Here is a 21,513-nt window from a genome sequence, read left to right on the forward strand (position 1 = left end):
TGGTGTGGTGGCACATGCCTTTAATCTCAGCACTTGGGAGGCAGAGACAGGCGGATTTCTGAGTTTGAGGCCAGCCTGGTCTACAGAGTGAGTTCCAGGATAGCCAGGGCTACACAGAGAAACCCTGTCTCGAAAAACAAACAAACAAACAAACTAACTAACTAACTAACTAACTAACTAACTAAAAGTTTCTGCCTTGACTTTCCCACAGTGATAGACTGTCACCTGGAAGTGTAAGATAAACCCCCTTTAGGTTGCTTTTTATCTTGCCAACTCCCATTTAACCGGTTTTCTTTACATCAAATAACTTTCAAAATAAGTTCATCTTTAAAGAGAACTTGGCCCAATTACTGTAAGTGAGACACCAGCATGACTCATTGTAAACAGAAAGTAATCATAAAAAGAAACAGAGTGCAATGAAAACAGCATTCCTACACTCTAGCTGGATCCACTGGGGGAAATCTATGTCTTCTGGGAGCCTTAGCACGTGCCTGGGTCCTGCTAGGGAGATGGAGGTGGGAGAATCACTTATTTTGTTTCTAGGAGTTTGAGATCAGTCTGGGTGGGTCTCATGGGAGAACCACTGGGAGAGAAGAATGTTTGCTCTTTGTTATAAAGTAACAGAGTGCTGGATTCAGCAGCACATATGGAAAAAGACGCAGTAACAGAGAGGATGAGCAAGGCCCCTGTGGGAGGAGGGCATGCAACTTCATAAAGTGTCCTCTTACTCTAATGTTGGTAGACCTTGAACTCCATATGTAGCTAGAGAGGACCTAGGATTCTTGATTTTCCTGCTTTTAATCTGGAATTACAGGTGTGAGCCACCACAATATCATCATTTTATTTTATTTTTTTTCTGAGACAGGGTTTCTCTAGGTAAAATAAACCTTTTTATCATTTTATTTTATTTTATTTTATTTTATTTTATTTTATTTTATTTTATTTTATTTTTAGACAAGTGCAGTTATGGCTGTCCTGGAACTTGTTCTGTAGACCAGGCTGGCCTTGAACTCAGAGATCTGACTGCCTTTGCCTCTGAGTGTGGAAATTAAAGGCGTATACTACTACCTCACCTGGCTAATATCAACATTTCAAAGTTGAAGTAAAAATTTATGCCCACCAATCTTAGATATTTTTCCATTGACTTAGTACAAGGGGACCAGAGCCCAAGAGGTGGGGCCTGGAACTCATTATGTGGACCAGACTGGCCTGAAACACGCAAAGGTCTGCTTGCAGGGATTAAAGGCCTGCACCACTCTGCCCAGCGTATGTTCTGTTCTTAATCCACCCCTTTCAGCCTTGCTACACATCAATGACTCTTAAAGATGCCGCCGAGCTATCGCTTTTCTGAAACTCCTGATTTTGGTGGTTGATTTTCTGGAATGTCATTGGTGCTTGCTCGAGTCATCTCAGCCCTGCATTAGCTACCAAAGTCAAGTAGTTCTGAGAGGGGCTGTATTTGGAGAAACATGCCAGTACTCCTACCAGCCTACTCCCCTCCCACACCCCTGTGCTCTTGGCTTCATGGAAAGACCTTTCCATTTCCTCTCCTATCTGACGTGAGCAGAGAGGCAGCTTCTAAGAAGGGATATGCTTTACGTCCCAAGGGCCCGCGTCTGGGGCTATACGGGGCTCACATGGAAGATTCAGTTCCTCCCTTGCTTGAACTCAAGATTCTTGGAAGCTGGGCTCCTCCCCTTAGAAAAAGACATCCAAGAGAGTCATATAGTAAAAGGAGGCATACTCTCTTTTAAACAAATTTATCAGTTTACCACAGCATAGTACTGAGTTAGCAGGGTCAACAGGCAGCAGTCACTGTCCTCTGCTGTTTGATTGGCGAGCTACTCTCACTAAGAGCCAAGAAAACCCTTTCTGATTAATATCTTGATAAACTACATCTTGTTGTTGTTTTAGTGTTGCTGCCGCTGCTGTGTGCGCGCGTGCGCGTGTGCGTGTGTGTATTGGGGGGGGGGGTGCTGCTGAAACTCTTTTCATTGAATCTTCCCGGATGGTTGCCCATTTGAGTGGAAAGTGTTGACTTATCTAAAGCGGCATTGATGAGGAGGCTTCTGGGATTTTTATTGTGACGTCACACAACGACCAGCTTTGGTGGTTGCTTCCTTCCCCCCCTTTGAGAAACATGAGGACATTAGGCGAGTGAGCAGGAGCCCTGAAGGCGATGGCAGGAAGAGGAATTGCCAAGGTGAATGGAGTCTGAGAACACTAGTTATTGTAAGGGACAGAGTATGTAAAAACACTGAAAAGCCCTTCAGCGGACAGTCACCATTTTGGGACTTCCCACCCCGGTGAGATCTGGGACTGGACAGCTCTGTTGTAGGGGGCTGTCCTGTGCAGGTAAGGTGTTGAGTCTCTGCCTAGTGATACCAGAAGCTCCCTTTCCACGCCTCCAAGCATGATAAAGATCTTTGCACGCTGTAACACATTCCCTGGGAACAAAGTCTCTAGTTGAGAACCGTTTTCTAGATGTACAATTATGAATCTCAAGCGTGGCTTTCTCTCCAGCTTTGTCCATGGTGTCATTTAAGATGACTGAACTCTGACCGCCTTCAGGGGCTCTTCCTCATGGATGGCTCTGCCATCTGACCTTCTGCAGTAAGATCTTTCGTTTGCACTGTCCCATCCTTAGCTTCTCTTTTTTCTCTTCCTTCTCCTCTTTCTTATTCTATGCACGGAATGCAGCTCTGAGCAACCATTCAAGGATAGCTTAACAATCAATTCAGAGTTCTTTTTCCCTGATGTCATCTGTGACACCTTGAATGAAGTCCAGACAAAATTTTTCTAATCATTTCAAAAGAACATGAATGCTTTATTTCTTATCTGGGGTCTTACTGTTCTGCCTAGGGTAGCCTTGAACTCCCAGGCTCAAGTTATGCTCATGACTCAAACTTCTGAGTATTGGAACTAAAAACATATGCCATTACACCCACAGATTAAGTATTTTTTCATTTGAAACAAAAATCTAAGTTTGAGAAACTTATGAGTTCTGAGAGGCCTTCGGAAGGAATGGCAGAGTCACTAATGCTAACAACAGCTCGGGCGCATGGTACACTCTCTATCGGTGCCACAGGCACAATTCGATCCAGTGCACTCTGTCACTGCTCTGTCAGTGCTTTGTAGTTGAGGGCACAGAGGTTTAATGAAGTGATTTATTCAAGTCTCCAGAGCTGAAGGGGCAGCATGAAGAGTTGAACCAAGGCAGCATGACTCTCGGCTGTACTTCGACACCTCCCTCCCTGCCCCCATCATTTAGATGTAGTCCTTAAGGGATAAAGGGTCACCAAATGAGACCTGAGCACAAGAGGAGGGGTGGCTTTTCAGGAGTTCTAAGAAGGCATTGGCTGAGTCCTGAGGCTCCAGCTTGCAGTGGCTGGCCCTATGCAAATAACCAAGTGAATGTGGTCCCATTTCTGTTTCCATCTGTCTTAGTGAAACTGCCTCTGCTTAGCGGGGTGGAGTATTGCTTTCCAGTTTAGAAAGTTAATCTACTGAGGGCAGCTGAAGTGAAGAATATGGTTCAAGAGAGTGACCCAGCTAGCAGGTGTTGGGGGCAGAAGGTGGGGGTGGAGAATGGAGGGCCGCAGAATTGAGAGGAAGTTGAACTTTTGAATCATTTAGGAACATGGGGTGTGTGTGTGTGGGGGGGGGAAGTGTGTGCGTGTGTGGGGGAAGAATCCAAAACTTTAATAGCACCTACACCTTAGCTTTTCTAAATTCTTTTTGAGGCTCATTTTGTATTTTCAATAGAAAAACCAGAAAACCATAGTTTCTAGGATATTTTTTGGTGGCACACACACACACACACCACAAAACAAAACAAAACAAAACAAAACAAAAGACCCACACAAACTTGAAAAGGACCATGGCATCCTTCACCAGTGCAAAAGTAAGCCTGTGTCAGAAATAGAGAGAAATGGGGAAGAACCAAAATATAACCCACAGTCCCACCACCAGCGAGTCTGTTGAGTTATTGTGAGCCTTATTCTTGCAGACCACAGAGACAATCTTCACATAAGTTGCCATCCAATAATTGTGTTGAATAAGATGAGAAAGAGGAAGGAGGAAAGCCATCGAGCAGGTCACCAAGAACAGGTTAACCTCGGTGCCAGCTGCTATCTCAAGGTTCATGAAGCAAAACGTTACTTCCTGAAGATGGAGCTACCACAAGGTCCCTTCTTCAGAGGCTGTACCCACCCTGAGCCTGAGCAATGCCCCCATAAGTCCTAGGAAAGCCCGGCATCCACCCTAGAGTTCACTCTAGGAAGCAGTCATCCATGCAGGCCTGGACACACTCCTGAACATTTGGTCATGGGTAGTGCCTTGAGAGCAACGGTCTTAACAGACTTTCAAAACTCCAGCATTCTCTGGAATCCATCCTTCCTGAGGCTTTTGGAAGGCCATGTTTCTAAAGGCAGAAGGGTCACTAGGGAACTTTTGGAAGGCCATGTTTCTAAAGTCCCACGGTCACTAGGGAACATTGGTTTAGGCTGAAATATGTCATGTGTCTACCTTACATTTGACTGCTATATAACTCAATGGTGACTGAGCGTGTGTGTGTGTGTGTGTGTGTGTGTGTGTGTGTGTGTGCGCGCGCGTGCACGCGCGCGTGCGAGTGCAAGTGCATCTATGTGTGTACATACACATGAATATATACTTGTGACATGTGGCTTAAATATTTTTTGGCTTTGAGAGAAGGAATTATTATTCTCTTACAATGAGTTAAAAAATTTTTTTTCAATAGAAAAGTCCATCAACAGAACACCCAAAATACCTAAGGAAAAGACAACCAAGGGGAGAAGGTTCCCTGGCCCCTCTGTAGTGAAGAGGAAATGGATGGCCCTGGGAGGCAGATTCTCTTGTTTGAGAAAAAGCCTAAGAATTTGGCATCCAAAAGACCATTAGTCCCCAAAGAACCTTACCTGCTGTGTCCAATGGCTCACTACATCTGGGTCTCCTCCCTGGCTGGCTAAAAGAGCCTCCTTGAAATCCAGCAGTTATCCCTGGCTTGGGGCCACCCAAGCCTTCCACCCTGGCCAGTAACCTCAGACCAGGAGAAAAGAGACTCTAGTAAGAAGTCACCCGTGCCTCCAGCAGGGTGTGGCACTGTCTTCATCTTGGAGAACCAGAGGCTGGCACCTGCATGAGGTGTGCATTCTGGCTGGCTGGCAGTGCTCCTCTGCCTGCTGGGTTTGAGGTGAAAACCTGGGGGAGCCAAGCACTGCTGCTGGTTAACTTAGAGGATGGAGGCACTCTGGCCAAGTTGGTTGACGCTCTTTGAACTAATACACTAGGTGTGGGGTTACAGGCCAGTCACCCCAGCATTTCAGAAGCTGAGACAAGAGAATTGTCATGACAAGGGCAGTTTCAGTGATAAGAGCGAGACCCTATGAAAGAAATCAAGGAACTCTGAAGAACAAATACAATAACAGATACAAGAAAATCTGCTGCCCTCTAGGGAGGGTGAGTGTGTCTAAGATCTGTGCCTTGCACTGCCTGGTGGGATAGGAATCAGGACAAAGAGCCTACCAATGGCTTAGGTTGAATGTATGTGGCTGAATTATCTTGGTACGCAAAAATAATCAAAATTATCCTTTATGACCAAGCACACAGCATGAAAATGAAGCCTCTTTCTAATCTTATCTAGTTTTCCAGTTCCCACACCCAGAGGCTGCTACTGTATTGACTTCATGTGTATCCTTGTAAAGAAATCCATTCATACACAAACATGCCCCTTCTGTCTGCTCCCGGTGATCAAAGAGCTCTCTAGTGGGCACCTGGGCCTGCCATTCCCCTTTGAGGCTTTTCAGCAGATTGAGAACAAACAGGATCCCCAAGATGCTTGCTCTTCCCCAACCCTCTCTTTCTGTGAGTGTGTGTGTGTGTGTGTGTGTGTGTGTGTGTGCGCGCACGCAGGGGGGACTGGGTCTTGACTCACTGAGAATAACCTTGAACTTCTGATTTTCTTGTCTGCACTTCCCCAGATGTTGGGATTACAGGCATGGGCCTGAAGTGCTGAGGACTGAAAACTCAGGGCTTTTTGTATATTAAGCAGGCACTGACAACTAAGCTACATCTCCAGCCCCCCTAAGCCTTTAGTTTCTTTATGCGCTCTGTGTCCTTCCTTTTTGTAATTTATCTCTTTTTCAGGCCTTGGATTTCAAGTCAGTTCCTCAAAGGAGCTGTCTCTAAATGTCTTTAACACCATCAAAGCCTTCCTTTGAAGTAATCCATGCAAATGTTTCGTTTGCATATAACTGCATATGCATTTATATGGTAATTTACTCTAGCTGGACTAGAAGCTCCTGAGGGTAGGGATTCCAGCATCCCTTGCACAAATAATACTCAAAGTCCTGGGCTACAGGATTTGAGAAATATGTCTTTTTTCATATTATTTTTCTTTTAAAAATTTTCCATTACTTATTTTATGTATAGAATAGGGGGAATGAGCACACCACAGGGTACGTGTAAAGGTCAGAGGTCAAGTTTTGGAGTCAGTTCTCTTCTTCCACTGTGTGGAATCTTCGGGCTTGGTGGCAAGCCCCTTCATCTGCTTAGCCCTCTCACCAGCCTAGATAAATAGTTCTTGAGGAATCAAGACTTGACTAGTAGAGCTGAAAAGGATTGTGGAATTCTTCCTTTTTTTTTTTTTTTTTTTTTTTTTTGTTTTTTTTGTTTTGTTTTTCGAGACAGGGTTTCTCTCTGTAGCTCTGGCTATCCTGGAACTCTGTAGACCAGGCTGGCCTCGAACTCAGAAATCCTCCTGCCTCTGTCCCTTCCAAGTGCTGGGATTACAGGCTTGTGCCACCATGCCCGGCAAGCTCTTCCTTTTCACCTTGAAAAGTTTACAAAAGTTTTAGATGTGCACAGAAGTCAAAAGAGCACCACAATGAACTTCTCTATGTACGTCCCCTGGAATCAGGAGCTGTCACAGTTTTTCCACATTTTCATGATCTTCCCTTCTTTCATTAAACACTTTCCTAGCTTTCTGAAAGCACAGAGATGGTAATCACCATTTATTGAGGGTTTACTATATGCTGGACATTGTGCTAAATGCTTTGCCCATATATTGTCATCTTATATTCTCAATAACTCTGCCAAGTGACATTCTTAGTCCTATATTAGTGACAAACAAAAAACAAAAAACAAAAAAACCAACACACCTTAAATCAGTTTATTCTGTGTCCCTAGCTCAGGTGGGTATCTGGTATATAAGGCTCATTTTTTTTAAAAAAAGAAAAGATTAATTTATATTGGTGTGTGTGTGTGTATGTGTGTGTGCACCCTGTGCATGCAGATACTCTAGGAGACCAGAGAGAGTTAGATCTCTGGAACCAGCTACAGGCATTTGTGAGCATTGGGAACTGAACCTTGGTCCACTATAAGAACAGTGTGTTCTCTTAACCACGGAGACATCCCCCAAGCCCATGTTCTCAGTGATAAAACATTGCTTGTCATAATTTTAATCAAACTTCCTTTCTATTATCTTTTCTCCTGCCCAGCTCTATGGGTTTCAAAGAAAAATTGAAGCATTGTTTTGGTCTAAGGTATAAACGGAAGGATATTATGATTGTGGAAAGGAAACAGAGATTGGCCCTATTATTCCCCTATTAAAAATCAATTCTGCTAGGTGGTGGTGACCCACATCGTTAATCCTAGTGCCTGGAAGGTGGATTTCTGAGTTTGAGGCCACCCTGGTTACAGAGGGAGTTCAAGCTACACTGAGACCTGTCTCAAAAAAAATGAACAAACCAAACCAAACCAAACCAAACTCAGCTCAGTGAGCTGGCAATATGGTTCAGATGGTAAAGGTGCTTGCTGCCAAGTGCAACAAGCCGAGTTCAAAGCCCAGGAGCCACACGGTGGAAAGAGAGAATTTATTCCTGCAAGTTGTTTCCTAACCCCCTGGCACTCCTCCTCTCCCCAATACACACTGTGTCAAGTGCACCCCCCCCCCCAAACAAATACACAGGCAGACAAAGATATATAATAATTTAAGAACAATAATATTTTTCAACGTGTCAGAGGTTTACTGGGGGGAGAGGGAAGGTGGTGGCAGAAAGAGAAAGTGAAAAAGAGAGACGACAATAATTATTGAAACCTTTATTTATTAAGCTTCACTGAGATCGGGAAATAACGGTGAGCCAGATCCATACTGTCCTGGTCTCGTGGATCAAAGATGAGCCCTGTTGAAGCCATCTTGCTTAAATAGTCCTTGGCCTCTTCCGCTGGAGTTGTGGATTTAGAGTGAGAGGATACGGAGCAGCTGACATGGAGGCCTCATCCAATCCAGTCTAAGCCTTACTCAGTAATTGCGGCCCCTGCCTGGACACTGGAGCTTTCAGCTGCTAACCCACCCCACACTAGGTAGGTGGGCTTCGAAGGCGGAGCTCCCCGGCGCCTCAAGGTTTTGTTAACACTGAGAATTGAAAGACCCGGCGCACCATAGGAAACATGCAGGATGCTTCAAGATAGGAAACATGCAGGATGCTTCCAGACACAAGCTTGACAACGGTGCACAGGAGACTTCCTGCCGGTCCCCAACTGAAAAGAATGGGAATTGGCGACAGTTTACAGCTGACTTATTTCTTAGACTTCATTTCTAGAGTTACATTTAGTCAACTTTTAACAATGATGAAAAAAACAATACCACCTGTGTAGCCCTCAAAGAATAAACCCAGAAGGCTTCCGTACAAAACACACTCACTGTTTCAGTTTTGCATACAGGGTATTAATAGCTTCCCCTTGGCGAGCACACATGTGTGCAGGCGTTGTCCTGGGCCTTTTGCACACACTGCTTTGCTCTATAAAGTAGGCATATTTATCTCACTTTTATGCAGAGGGACACTGGCAGTTGGGTTACCCAAGGTTATATAACAAGTGGTAAAAGTGGGCTTTGAACACTTGCCCATTCATAAAACACCATCTTACCCATGTCTGTTTTGGATGGAAAGATGTGCTCAGCCAGGTATGTCTCCTAACCCACGGCCTAAGTGTCAGGCTATACTGTTAAAATATTTCCAAGCCTGCTGTGGTAGACCTTACATGCACTCTCAACACTAGAAGTAAGGTCAAGAGGCTCCTAAGTTTGAGTTCAAGGTCAGTCTGTGCCAGATAGTGAAACCCTGTCTCAAAGGAAATAAAGGGATGGAGGTGGGGTAGGGCTGGAAATGTAATTCATTGGCAGAGAGTTCGTCTGGCTTGGACTAGCTCCTGAGTTTGATCCTAGTACTGAGGACAACATTTTTCAGTCTCCTCTAAGCTGGAATTGTCCTCAGTTTTCTTTTCTTAAATGTCAGCTGCTCTCGTTACGTGTGATTGACTATCGGGAATCTTCCTTTTTTTTTTCTTTTTTTTTTTCTTCTTAGTAATTTATGATTCACAGTCCCCCCTTCACAGCTGGCCATAAGAAAAGACAGTACTCAGGAACAAGAAGGTGAGGCATCATGGGATTTTGGAGAATCAAAGATCCCTGCTTTAAGGAGGTCGAGAATAGCATTCTGAAGAAAGCTGAGACAGGAGGCGGTGGCTCTGGGTTATGGCTCGGATCTTATGTATTCCCCAAAGTCCCATACACTAATGACTTGACTGACTACTGCTTGTGGCACCACTGGGAAGTGGTGGGGCCTCACTGTAGGAAGTTAGGTCATTAGGGGTGTGCCCTTTAGAGAAGTTGATGGAACCCCAACCCCTCCTTCTTACTCTTTTATGGGCAACAGGAAGTGGACATAATTCCCCTGCCACATGCTTCTGACCTCCTCAGGGTAACACTGAAGTCTCTGAAATTGGAATGAAAATAATATCCTTCTCCTTCTTCTCCATGTAATTTCTTTACTTCTGGTATCTTGTTATAGTGACAGACAACCAAGAGAACACACTCCAACAGGCAATGGCCACAGTCCAAAGATCATGAGTATTACCAGGACTTATTCTCCAACTTATGGTCAAGTAAATAATGGGTTTAAAAAAAATGGGTTTGTAACTCCTAGCTAACATTGGATTTTATTTCACCTTTTAATAGAAGGAGCCTATATGTACCCCTAAATTGGTTTTTTATAAGACGAAGTCACTGAACTCACAGCAATAAAACTCCTATTTGTTTTGGACCTTACCATTTACTATTCTAAGCACTTTATAGATGTTCTTTCCTTTAATTTCACAATCAGCCTGTGAGGGAGGTCCTGTCATTACTGGCTTTTTACAGGTAACAAGTCAGAGGCATGCAAAGGGTACAAAGTTACAGTTAGAGTCTAGAGAGCTTAGGTGCAACGAGAGCTAGAGTTAGCAATGCCCTAGTGCATGCTGGCATTATCTGAAGAGTAGGCTTTAGAATTTTTAAACACATGCACCACCCCCTCCCCCAGGCACACACGATTATGAAACAATAGATACTTTGATTTCTTTGACTACAGTCATCATTCCATTACGTACAACAAGAGACATATGTCAAGACATCGCTCTGTGCACCTTAAAGAAAGGAAACAAGAAGGAAGCAGGTATGCTAATTGCAGATCTTCATCGCTCCCTCTGCTCCTCCAAATCCGGCTCCACAGCCTCACCCCCATCTCTGTAGCGGACCACCTGCCGTGACTTCCCCTCTTCTTTGCCCCCATCTCCAGCTGATCACACAGATCTTCTTTTCCAGCCTTCCTTCTACTCATCCTGTTATCCCAGCCCCCAACTAGCAGGCTTTCTCTGGAAACCCACCAGCCAAGCCTGTCAGAGAAGCAGGCAGGCCAGAGAAGCAGGTGAGCGAGCTTCAGATCACTCTCCATCCCCGCACCTCCACATCCAGTCCCCAGTCTCATCCCAAGCTCTGAAGCTGACTACCTGTTGTGGTCTCTCCTTATGCTCTGTCCATATTCCCAGGGAACTAAGAAAATCCTGGTGGAACACACTGCTTTCCCCTTCCCGTGGACCTCCCCAGCTCCCCCCCCCCCCCCCCCCGCCCCAGCCCATCCTCATTCAAAAGTGTCAGCTCCCAGTGCCTAGAAACACATTTTACCCAGAATCCCTAGTGGCCACACCTATCAGGATCAGAGAAGAATGTCTCACCAGGCAACACACAGCTTCCACACCCTCCTAAGAACCAGAGAGGGCAACAGAAACCAAGAAACAAAACACCTACCCAACAAAGACAAGATCAGTTATCAGCACGTAAAACCTAGCTGCCAATATAACAATGAGAAAAAAACAATAACTGCTAGGATAATATGTTTGCACCAGAACCCAGCAACCCTACCATAATAGGCCCTGAGTACTGCAACATAGCTGAAACATAAGACAAAGGCCTTATATGATAGAGGTCCTTAAAGAGGAAATTAATAAATTCCTTAAAGAAATCTGTGAATATAAACACACACACACACACACACACACACACACACACAAACAGGAAGTGAATAAAAAATTTTAAGATCTGAAAGTGAAAATAGAATCAATAAAGAAAACCCAAACTGAGTAAAATCTGAAAATGAAAAATTCAGGAACTAGAACAGGAACCTCAGAGGCAAAGCCTCCCCAGCAGAGTACAAGAGACAGAAGAGAGAATCTTAGGCATTAAAGATAGGATAGAAGAAACAGATACCTCTGTCGAAGAAAATGTTAAATCTGAAAAAAAAATCCTGCAAAAAATATTCAGGAAATCTGGATAATTATGAAAAGACCATAACTAAGAATAATAGTGTCTTAGTCAGGGTTTCTATTCCTGCACAAACAACATGACCAAGGCACAAGTTGGGGAGGAAAGGGTTTATTCAGCTTACACTTCCACATTGCTGTTCATCACCAAGAAAATCAGGACTGGAACTTAGGTCAGAAAGCAGGAGCTGATGCAGAAGCCATGGAGGGATGTTCTTTACTGGCTCGCTTCCCCTGGCTTGCTCAGCCTGCTCTCTTATAGAACCCAAGACTCCCATCCCAGAGATGGTCCCACCTACAAGGGGCCTTTCCCCCTTGATCACTAATTGAGAAAATACCCCACAGCTGGATCTTATGGAGGCATTTCCCCAACTGAACCGCCTTTCTCTGTGATAACTCCAGCTGTGTCAAGTTGACACAAAACTAGCCAGTACAATTGACCCCTTGTCAACTTGACACACAAACACATCACTAGTAAGCCTCAACCCTTAGTTCTTATTCATCCCCAAGATCTAAATAACTTTAAACGTCCCACAGTCTTTACATATTAAAAGTTCGATACCTTTAAAATATTCAGTATCTTTTAAAATACATAGTACTTTAAAATTCAAAGTCTCTTAGCTGTGGGCTTCACTAAAAAACTTCCTTCAAGAGGGAAAAATATCAGGGCACAGTCACAATCAAAAGCAAAAATCTCCAACCATCCAATGTCTGGGATCCAACTCATGATCTTCTGGGCTCCTCCAAGGGCTTGGGTCACTTCTCCAGCCATGCCCTTTGTAGCATACACATTGTCTTCTAGGCTCCAGTTGCCTGTACTCCACTGCTGCTGCTGTTCTTGGTAGTCATCTCATGGTACTGGCATCTCCAAAATGCTGCTGTCTTCCACTGTAACTTGGCTTTAACAATAGCCTCCCATAGGCTCTCTTCATGGTTCTAAGCCTCAGATCCTTTGCATGACCCCTTCAGTCCTGGGCCATCAATTGCAACTGAGGCTGCACCTTCACCAATGGCGGCCTATGGCCTCTCACAGTGCCAAGTCTCAGCTGCTCTGTGTGACCCCTTCATGCCTTCAAAACCAGTACCACCTGGGTGACTCTTACACATTACCTAGTCCCACTGTAGTACGAGGTACAACCTTGGTAATCTCTGGAACACAGCCTCTGTGCTCTCAAAAAACACTTCCCAGAAGTTGTCACCTCAATGATGCTGGTCTCTTCTTAATCACCACTAATTTCTTAGCTCCAGCTAACCAGCATCAATAGTCCCAGGAATGCAAAGTTTTTGCTTTAATAGTTCTGGTATCTTGTTAATCACAGCTGATTCTTCAGCCCCAGCTAACCAGAACTACAGAATCTTCACAATCAAAACAGCAATGGCCCTGAAAAGAGTTTTTAATCTTCCCTCTGAAATTTCACAAGCCAGGCCTCCATCTTCTGGACTGTTCTCAACATTATCTTCCAAACTCTTATACAACATTCAACAGAGCTCTTAACACCGAATGAATCTTCTGGCCCAAAGTTCCAAAGTCCTTCCACAGTCCTCCCCAAAACATGGTCAGGTTGTCACAGGAATACCCCACTCCTGGTACCAATTTGTCTTAGTCAGGGTTTCTATTCCTGCACAAACATCATGACCAAGGCACAAGTTGGGGAGGAAAGGGTTTATTCGGCTTACACTTCTACATTGCTGTTCATCACTAAAGAAGTCAGGACTGGAACTCAAGCAGGTCAGAAAGCAGGAGCTGATGCAGAAGTCATGGAGGGATGTTCTTACTGGCTTGCTTGCCCTGGCTTGCTCAGCCTGCTCTCTTATAGAACCCAAGACTCCCAGCCCAGAGATGGTCCCACCTACAAGGGGCCTTTCCCCCTTGATCACTGAGAAAATACCCCAGCTGGATCTTATGGAGGCATTTCCCCAACTGAAACTCTGTGATAACTCCAGCTGTGTCAAGTTGACACAAAACTAGCCAGTACAAATAGGAATACAGGAAGGAGAAAAAATCCAGGTCAAAGGCAATGAAAATACTTTCAACAGACTCACAGAAGAAAATTTCCCTACCCTAAAGGAGATACCCATCAAAATACAAGAAGTATACAGAACATTAAATAGTCTGGACCAGAAAAGAATTCCCCTCAGTACATAATAATTAAAACACTGAATGCACAGAACAAAGACAATATTAAAATATGCAAGAGAAAAAATACCAAGTAACATAAAGGCAAACCTATCAGAATTACACCTGTCTTCTCAGTGGAGACTCTAAAGGCCAGAGGGGCCTGGAGAGATGCTCTACAGACTGTAAGAAACCTCACATGCCAGCTTGGACTACTATATCCAACAAAACTTTCAATCACAATAGAGGGGGGAAATAAGATATTCATGTTAAACCCAAATTTAAGCAATGTCTATCTACAAACCCAGCCCTACAGAAGATGATAGAAAACAAAACAAAACAAATAACTCTCTCCAACCTAAAGAGGTTAATCACATCCAAGAAAACATGAGGAATGAAAAATCCCAGATCAGCAAGTCAAAAGAGGGACACACACACACACACACACACACACTACCACCACAACAAAATCACAGGAATCAACAAACACTGATCATTGATATCTCTTAACACCAATGGTCTCAATCAATTCCCTAATAAAAAGACACACACGAACAGAATAGATGTGAATACAGGATTCATCCTTCTGCTGCATCCAAGAAACATAACATCAAGAATAAACATCACCTCAGGGTAAAAGGATAGAGAAAGATATTCCAGGCAAACGGACCTAAGAATCAAGCTCATGTGGCCATTTTAATATCTGACAAAAAGACTTCAACAAAAAACTCTTCTCAGAAGAGATAGGGAAGGACACTATGTATTCATCAAGGGGGAAAAAAATCAACCAAGATGACATTCCAATAATATCTATTCACCAAACACAAGGGAACCCAAGTTCATAATCGAAACACTACTACAGCTGAAATCACATATTGACTCTCACACACCAATAGTGGAAGACTTCAATACTCTACCCTCATCAATACACAGGTCATCCAAACTAAAACTGAACAGAGAGATGTTGAAGTTAATTGACTTTAAAGACAGAATGGGCCTAATAGATACTTACAGAATATTTCACTCAAACACAAAAATATATATCTTCTTCTCCGTACCTCATGGAAATCTCTCCAAAACTGACTACACAATTGAAAATAAAGCAATTCTCAGCTGGGCATTGGTGATACACATCTTAAATCTCAGCACCCAGGAGGCAGAGGCAGGTAGATTTCTGTGAGTTCGAGGCCAGCCTGGTTTACAGAGAGAGTTCAAGGATAGCCAGGGTTACACAGAGAAACCCTGTCTCAAAAAAACGAACAAATGCAAATCTCAGCAGACACAAGAACACTGAAATAACAACCTACATGTTATCTGACCACCACAGATTAGAACAAAAATCTTACACACTCCTGGGAAATGAACAGTTCACTATGAAATGAAAAATGGGTCAAGACAGAAGGAAATGAATATTTGATTTACTTATTTATTTATTTATTCATTTATTTATTTTTTGTTTTTCGAGACAGGGTTTCTCTGTGTAGCCCTGGCTGTCCTGGAACTCACTCTGTAGACCAGGCTGGCCTCGAACTCAGAAATCCGCCTGCCTCTGCCTCCCAAGTGCTGGGTGGGATTAAAGGCGTGCGCCACCATGCCCTGCTGATTTCTTTTTTTCTTTCTTTCTTTTTTTTTTTTTTTTTTTTGGTTTTTCGAGACAGAGTTTCTCTTTATAGCTCTGGCTGTCCTGGAGCTCACTTTGTAGACCAGGCTGGCCTCGAACTCAGAAATCCGCCTGCCTCTGCCTCCCGAGTGCTGGGATTAAAGGCGTGCGCCACCACGCCCGGCTTGATTTATTTATTTCTTAATGTGCATTGATGTGTTTGACTGGCATGTGTGTCTGTGTGAGGATATCAGATCTTCTGGAACTGGAGTTACAGTTAGTTATGAACTTCCATGTGGTTGCTGGGAATCGAACCCAGGTCCTTTGGAAGAGCAGCCAGTGCTCTTCCAAACTGCTGAGCCATCTTTCCAGGAGAAATGAACATTTGAGTGAAAACGAATACAACCAGCAGGTCTTGTCTTTCTACAGTGTCAACTCTTCCAGTTTTGCCATGGTGACCCCTGTGAGGCATTCTTGCTTGAAAGGCACCAATTCCCTTGATGTTTATAATATTAACCTTCTTGTGGATTCACGTTCATGTGGCCAAAGAACAACTCTGTTTGTATCAGATTCCTCTCTCCTCTTTCCTTCTTTGCTTCTTATTTTGGTGGATCATTGGATGGTTCTGGCAGAAAGAAAGCCATAGCACATATTGAGACCTGAGCGTACCAGTGTAGACTTTTCTATCACTTGGTGCTTTGTGACAAAGTAGACATCACACTGATACAATAGATAGTTATCCCTATCACACACACAGTGAACCTAAAGCTCAAGGCTGTGAAATAATTTTACAGAGGCCACACAGTAAAACACAGAGGAGCAAATGCCAGTGCAGACCTTTTCATTCCAAACAGTTAGGCCATGAACATCACTACCTATTTTCTGTATCTTATTGAAACATTTGCGACCTATGACATCTGATGTCACAACAGCTCCCTCTCCGCCTCCCAGAACCATGCGTTATCGAGCAAAGATCAACTTGACAAATATGTATGGAGGGAAGTCTCAGAGAGACATCTGTGGGAGCAGAGTAGGGTGATCAGCATTGGGTGGAAACATAGACATCACAGAGAGGAATTTTCAGCCATTCAGCTGGCATATGCTCAGTGACAACAAAGCCACCACACATCTGAGAGTCAGAGACCTCTCTCTCTCTCTCTCTCTCTCTCTCTCTCTCTCTCTCTCTCTCTCTCTCTCTCTCTCTCTCGCATGCCTTGACTTTGCATTTGGTAAGTCAGTTTCAAAAATTGAACAAAACAATAACAGCAAAAGGGAAACCCATTCATTTTGCAGCAAAGGAACTGCCCTGTTGGGTGATAGACTCTTTCCTGGGCCATGTTTTGGTCTTGTTCTGGTGATCAGTGCATTCAAGGCTATGAGGACCTAGCCTTTTGTCTTCAGTTAACTTACATGTTAACTATACTCACACTACTATCGCTATGGAAATCACACTGTTGTCATAGACAGAAGCAACTGAAGGAAGGAAACACTTGTTTTGGCTTGTGTTTTACGAGGATTTTGGTCCATTGGGATGGGAAGAGAAAGGTATGGTGGGGTAGTTCATATCACCGCAGTAGTAGTGTGTATGAGGTTACTCACATCACGGAGGACCAGCAAGTGGAGAGTGCTTCAGGAAACGGGCTAACTGTGGCCTCGGAAGGCCCAGCTCTAGAAGTCTGCTCCCACTTCAAGGCCCCTTCTCCTAACAGTTACACATCCTCCTGCAATAGCTCCATCAGCTAGGAAATAAGTGTTCAGAGCATGAAAACGAGGAGGGGGTACATTTTAGATTCAGTCATAACAACTGCTAACAATAGAGAGGTTTAGTTTTTCAGATCATAATACCTTTATGTTTAAAGTGATTATGTGTCCCACAAAGTTTTGTCTTGGAAAATTTACATCCCCCCCACCCCCCACCCAATCCCCTGTCTCAGCAAGGCAGAGAAGAGCACTGGCCTCCATTGGAATTCCTGGCACAGAGGGGTGGGCCACTCAATGTTTGATGGACTGAGTTAATCAAGGAGATGACACCAGCTGAAAACTAGTTCCTCTCGTGAAGGCATGTCCTGTTTTCTATCATCTTTGCTTCATCCTTCATCGGCCCTTGTGTGTGTTAGCAAATGTATCATTTCCTTGCTGAGACAACCTCTCCCCTCATAAATGATTTCACCATTTTTTTTTTTAGAGGGTGTGGTGCTTGGAACTCAAGCTGGGGAAGCACTCTATCAGTGAGCTCTACCCTAGTTCATTCTTAGTACTCTTGATTAAAAATAATTACTATTATCATTATTATTGGGGAGTGTGTGTGTGTGTGTGTGCATCTGCGCACATAGATCAGAGGATAAGTTTGTGAAGTCACTTCCGTCCTTGCACCTTTATGTGAGTTCCAGGCCTGGAACTCAGGTCTTCAGGTTTGCACCCCGCGAGGGCTATACTGAACACCTCACTAGAACTGTTCTTTTGCGTTATGAACTCCTGTATTGCTTTCACCCTTCCAAGCTCACAGCATGGTCGACTGATGGAGAGTCTCCCTTGTTCTTTTCTTAGTTGAACAAATATCCCCATGAAGAACGGCAAGGAAGCTACACACTCAAGGAGAAACACCTTCAGGCAGTCTTAAACATTCTCCCAAGCTTCCTATGGAGTTAGCTTCCTGAAAGGGGATCCTTAAGACAAAGGGGCCGGGCGTGGTGGCGCACGCCTTTAATCCCAGCACTCAGGAGGCAGAGGCAGGTGGATTTCTGAGTTCGAGGCCAGCCTGGTCTACAAAGTGAGCTCCAGGACAGCCAGAGCTATAAAGAGAAACCCTGTCTCGAAAAACCAAAAAAAAAAACAAAAAAAAAAAAAAAAAAAGACAAAGGGTGGATGGTAACAGGAGCAATATTGCAAGGCAGAAAGGCTCTTCCACATTTGATTTAAATAGATAGAAACAAGTTACAGATATACCAACCACCATTTATTTGATGGAATACTTCCACTTTTCATTTGCTTGGCTTGTAAACACATACAGAGAGATAGACATAGGAGAGAGAGACAGACAGACAGAGAGAAAGACAGAGACAGACACAGAGAGAGACACAGAGACACAGAGAGACACGCTCACAGAGCCTGCATCTTTATACTAAAAAAAAAAAAAAAAAAAAAAAATCCAAGTTTGAGAAGTGACCATTCCCTTGTAGGCTTCTGAGATGAGCCAGAACTTGGCGTTGAGCTGGTGTGTTGGCCCAAGGCAGCAGTGTAGTAGACACTCACAACCGACCTTCCTTGCATATTTCCAGAGCTCCAGCTGTGCACAGGATTGCACACACCCTTTTCAGAGCAAGCATCTCTCCGAACCTCTTAAATCTGGAATGTTCACAGTCCAGGTCTGGTCAGTGAGAGATAAGTGGACGCTTCCTGCGTGGGGCGCTTCCAGGAAAGCCATTGTTTTCTTAACAAAACGAAGAGTGCAATTGGCACATGTGTTCTGTCCTTTACACTTCCGCTTCTTCCTGCCTGGAAATGTGGACCCCATGAGTGGGGGCAGCCCCCAGCTGTGGAGGAAGAATCCAGGCACCGAGAGTGACCAGGGAAGAAGCTGCAGAGGAGTGAGGCCTCTTCCTTAGATGGCTGCTTCAGTCGGATCTGAGCAAATACCACTAGGTTTTGGACCATATAGATTTTGTTAGCATTTATTTAATTATTTTCCTCTTCCCCTGCCATTTCTCCTTCTCTTTCCTCCTTGCCTGCTTTCTTCTTCCCTTTGTAATTCCAAAATTTGTTGAGCAGCTCTTATGGTATCCATAGGCTGTAACCATATCGCCATTATTTCTGCCCTCAAATGATTATACATTCCTTAGTGCCCTGGATAGTTTTATGTCACTTGACACAAGCTAGAGTCTTCAGAGAGGAGGGAGCCTCGATTAAGAAAATTCCTTCATAAGGTCAAGTTGTAGGCATTCCTGTGGGGCGTTTTCTTATTCAGTGATTGATGGGAGAGGGCTCAGCCCACTTTGGGTGGACTATCCGTGAGCTGGTGGTCCTGGGTTCTATAAGAAATCAGGCTGAACAAGCCATGTGGAGAAAACCAGTTACCAGCACGACAGCTCCATGGCCTTGCTTCAGTTCTTGCCTCCAGGTTCCTGCTCTGTTTGACTTCCTATCAACCTGACTTCCTTTGACAATGCATAGTGATGTGGAATCGTGAGCCAAATAAGCCCTTTCTTCCCCAGGCTGCTTTGGTCATGGTGTTTCGTCACAGCAATGGAAACCCTAATTAGGACACTTATATACTTATGAAATCAGGCCAGTGGCAGGAGGCACAGAGAGGTCAGCGAGATCATGACTGATACCGATGGGCGGGGCCCGGGCTGCAGAGTTTATTGTGCGTGTGGAACTGAGGTTCGAGCTGAGTCAAGGGACATATGGGAGTTTGTTTGGCAAAGGCAGTGGATTGAGTGAGAGGCAGACACGGCAAGTGTGGGGGCATCAAGGCTGTAGAGCTTGGCACTTTTAGGGAACCGAAAGCTGTCCCCTGTGACCGAGACACTGAGAGCAAAAAAGTAGCACAGAATTGGTCTGGTGAGGCAGACGGGGTCAGTTTGTGTTAACTATGTGTGCCTATATCCTAAGAACAACGGGAGGCAGTGGGAAGTACCTCAAGATTCCAAACCTGACCATATTTGAGATAAAGAATCCAAAAGCCAAGCCTTCTAATCGTAGTTTATACCAATTAAAGGGTGTGTGTGTGTGTGTGTGTGTGTGTGTGTGTGTGTGTGTATGTGTGTGTGTGTGTGTGTGTGTGTGTGTGTGTGTGTGTATGTGTGTGTGTGATATGGAAACCCACTGAAGACTATCTTTATTGTGAAGCAAGAATAAAACAAGTTGGACGAGGGGAGAGATGGGCTTGCCAGTGGACAGAGTGACTCGGGTGAAGGATTTTGGAGGCTGAAAAAGCAAGTCACACGAGGGGAGCTCAGGATTTGGAGTTTATCCACATGGATGTAAAGAGGGCAATGATGGGAAGGCGTGTAGTTGGACTGAGGAGGGTTGTGCCTCAGAATGGGGAAAGGCAGGGAAGCAGGGAGCTGAATGCAGAGAAGACTCCTTTGGTTTCACAAGTAGGTGCACAGGACAGGGTGCATGCTGCAGGCGGGAGACCACGGAGGAGGCTACGATGATCTATTGGAGATTGATTGCTTTCAGAGACTGGAGCTGCTCAGCTAATTAGCTTGAGTGAAAAGGAGGCATACTCAGCCTCATGGTATGCAACCCTCCGGTTCATTTGCTCCATAGGAGACACAGCTATCAGGCTGCCTATGTCTCTCTCTTCCTGGAGCACCCCCCCTCCCCACTTTTTCTTACTTTTGCTTCTAGCACACCAGCTCATTCCATAAGGCTCCTGGTTTCTGCTTGTCATTCGCCAAAGTTTGTGGGAGGTTTGGGTTGGTATGTGTGGTTGTATGAATGAGAATGGCCCTCATAGGCTCGTGTATTTGAATACTTGGTCCCTCAGTTGGTGGAACTGTTTGGGAAGGATTAGAGGGTGTGGCCTTGTTGGAGGAGGTGTGTTGCTGGGGTAGACTTGTGCCATTCCTCTGCTCTGCCTCTTATTTGTGGATCAAGATGTGAGCTCTCAGCTGTTTCTACCACCATGCCTGCTCTACTGCTAGGGAACTCTAATCCTTTAAACTAGAAGCCCCAGATTAAACACTTTTTTTTCTTTTCCTTTTTCTTTTTTCTTTTTGTTTTTTTCAAGACAGGGTTTCTCTGTGTAGCCCTGGCTGTCCTGGAACTCACTCTGTAGACCAGGCTGGCCTCAAACTCAGAAATCCATTTGCCTCTGCCTCCCAAGGGCTGGGGTTAAAGGCATGTGCCACCATGGCCCGGCAACACTTTCTTTTATAAGTTGCCTTGGTCATGATGCTTTATCACAGCAACATAAAAATAATTAAGGCAGCATGGAACCCACTGACCCGAATAGACTGGATTTTATAGCTCCAGAGCCCGTCTATCACCAAGGGGTAGTCTCCTTGTTTGTCATAACAAAAAGTAATCCCACTTAACTCCAAATTAATTTTCTAGTCACAACCAATACAGTCCACACAACAAATCCCACTCACTTTGTGTTGGTAATGTGTTGAGTTACATTGCTATATTAGAA

General features: G+C 44.4%; 1 long non-coding RNA gene across 2 annotated transcripts; it reads left to right on the forward strand.

The window, feature by feature from the left end:
* The first annotated feature begins 2,133 nt into the window (after nucleotides 1-2,133).
* 1700122C19Rik (RIKEN cDNA 1700122C19 gene) lies at nucleotides 2,134-8,707 on the forward strand. Of its 2 annotated transcripts, none has more exons than NR_131008.1 (2): nucleotides 2,134-2,355; nucleotides 8,131-8,707. It is a non-coding gene; the product is annotated as an RIKEN cDNA 1700122C19 gene (long non-coding RNA). The 2 variants fall into 2 exon arrangements; NR_131009.1 differs by having other exon boundaries at nucleotides 2,134-2,203.
* Nucleotides 8,708-21,513: the final 12,806 nt, after the last annotated feature.

The sequence above is a fragment of the Mus musculus genome, chromosome 19, assembly GCF_000001635.26.
Source record: "Mus musculus strain C57BL/6J chromosome 19, GRCm38.p6 C57BL/6J".
NCBI lineage: Eukaryota > Metazoa > Chordata > Mammalia > Rodentia > Muridae > Mus > Mus musculus.